This window comes from Panthera uncia (genome assembly GCF_023721935.1).
Source record: "Panthera uncia isolate 11264 chromosome A3 unlocalized genomic scaffold, Puncia_PCG_1.0 HiC_scaffold_11, whole genome shotgun sequence".
In the NCBI taxonomy this organism is placed as follows: Eukaryota; Metazoa; Chordata; class Mammalia; order Carnivora; family Felidae; genus Panthera; species Panthera uncia.
The window spans coordinates 13,921,364-13,923,915 of record NW_026057578.1 but is presented as its reverse complement, the minus strand read 5'-3'; positions in this window follow the sequence as shown (position 1 = coordinate 13,923,915).

Genomic DNA, 2,552 nt, shown 5'->3' with positions numbered 1-2,552 from the left:
ACCTAGTGCCTGTGTGTGCGCGCGCACGCACACACACACACACACACACACACACTCTTATTGAATGCAATTCACTTGGTATTTTCTATGCTGGTCTATCCCATTCTATTCCTTTAGCAAAAAAAAAATTCTGCTTACTACTACTGTTTAAATAACATCACATTAAGGCTCATGGGCCAAGAGAAATTAAACACCTCTGGAGAACATTAAGACCCTCAATTTACAATGACTTGGAGCTTTTTGCAAGATGCTGTGGGATGTGAAGTTGTGTGTACAGTAATAATATTCGTGGAGCGGCCCTAGAACCAGCTACGGTCAAGGTGGGAAGTGTTTTACAAGCATCATCTCAGTGAATTATCACGCTAATAACACAATATGGGTACGGCCACCTCCGTATTCGAGATGAGGAAAGCAAGGCCAAGTACATGTGTGTGTTCTGCTTCCAGGAAGCAGCAGTCGTCTTCATCTAGGAGCTACAGGTCTGGTGCTTGCCTGGGTCAGGGAAGGAGACCAGCCATGCTTACTGAATACGCTTGCTTCCACTGAACGTTCTGGAAGTAGAAAGAGGAGAATCAGCTCTGACCGGAGGTGGGTGCGGGTGTAGTGAGGCCTGCTGCACACCCAATTTGAGGGCCCTATTTAGGAAAAATAATACAAGTCCAGGGGCGCCTGGGTGGCTCAGACGGTTAAGCGTCTGACTTTGGCTCAGGTCATGATCTCACGGTTCGTGGGTTCGAGCCCCGCGTCGGGCTCTGTGCTGACAGCTCAGAGCCTGGAGCCTGCTTCCGATTCTGTGTCTCCCTCTCTCTCTGCCCCTCCCCAGCTTGTGCTCGCTCTCTCTCTCTCAATACTAAATAAATAAACTTGAAAAAAAATTATTAAAAAAAAAAGAAAAAGAATACCAGTCAAAAATTAGGTCCAAAAGTGAGTATGTCTTTGAATTTAAGAAAATAAAACAACAAATTCAGATTTTAAGAAGCTGAAAAATACCACAGCCATCACAAAATTCCCAACTCAACTTTTCTTCAGCTGGATCCCCAAAATGCCAGTGGCCACTCCCACACCACCTACTCAGGCAGGATCAAGTACTACAGTGGGGAACCAGAATGGAAAGAGACAGCGGTCTTTACTGATCGCAACTAAATGTCAATATGTTGGCAGGGACCTAGAAATGTGTTCACAAGGTCACTTGTTCATCATGTCAAATGTACAAAATGGCAGAACCTTAGAAACGGACCCAGTCAGTGAGGGGCCCAGGAGCTTGAGTTTTATCAGCTTTCCTGTAACCCTCCATCTGGGGTTGCTATCTCTATACTGTATCGCAAGATCAAGGGCTTTGGGAATCAGCTGGACCTGAATTTCAGCCCTGGCTCAGCCACTTTCTGCCTTCTTTCAACTTGGACTTGATCACTGGTAAACTGGGCATGCTTACAGCATCTACCTTTGGATCTCTTTGGGGGTTTAAATGGGGTAAGGATGGGGTGGGCGTCCTTGGGTGAGCTTGGGTTGCCAGATTTAGCAAAGACAATACAGGATATCCAGTTAAATTGGAATTTCAGAGAAACAATGAATAATTTTTGAATGTAAGTACCACCACCTGTTGCATAAGACAAATTTATACTAAACCTTACGTCTTGATTTTCTAAAATTCAACTTTATCTGGGCACCCAGTGTTTAAGCGGGAGCTTCACAAATGGCAGAAGTTGGTATTGTTTTTGGACTGAAGCATCCTAGATATCCCACAGTCAAGTGGTTGGGAGGGAGGGAAGAGCCTAGACCCAGTTCCCGACAGTTTATCGTGGGGAGCATTGACACAGGCCATCAGGATAGGGTGAAGTAAGTGGGGTACCTCAGTTGGGGGGGGGGCGTGGACGGGGCTGTGCCACTGACTTCGGGTGAGCGGGTTACGTTCTTGGGACCTCAGTTTCCCTATCTGTAAAGTGGGTGAAAGGTAGGTGGATGATCCCTGAACTCCCCTCTCCCACATATCACCAGCAATGGCCCTTCTCATAATTCGGTTGTCACCTCCTCGGAGAGGTCCCTCCTGACTCTTCTAAGATAACCGCCCCTGCGCCCCCAGCACATACTTGCCCCCCTCCATGACGATTCGAACTTTCCGAAATTCCCTTGCTTCTCTACTTGTTTGTTCATGGTCTATCTCCCCATGTGAATGTAAGTTCCGGAGGACAGAAAACGAATCCGTCTCGTTCTAGCTGAATCTCCCAGGAGCTGAACCCGGCGCAGCAGATGCTCAGGGCAGGCGGAATGAATGAATAAATAGGTGGGTGAATGAATGACTGTCGGCCGGACTGCAGAGGTGCCTTTCTCGGGGGCCGCGCCTGGGTCGCGGAGGGAGGAGGTGCGGGGCGTCGGGGGTGGGGGGCGGGGAGGAGGCTGCGCCCTCGCCTCGTCCGGGACCGGCAGGAGCGGGCGCGCTCGGCTGGGCTGCAGGCGCGGAGAGCAGCGCGGCGGCGGCGGCGGCAGGGCCGGAGCCCCGCGCCGCGCGTCCAGCCGCCGGGGGTGTGCGCCCGCAGAGCCCAGCGCCGCGCCTC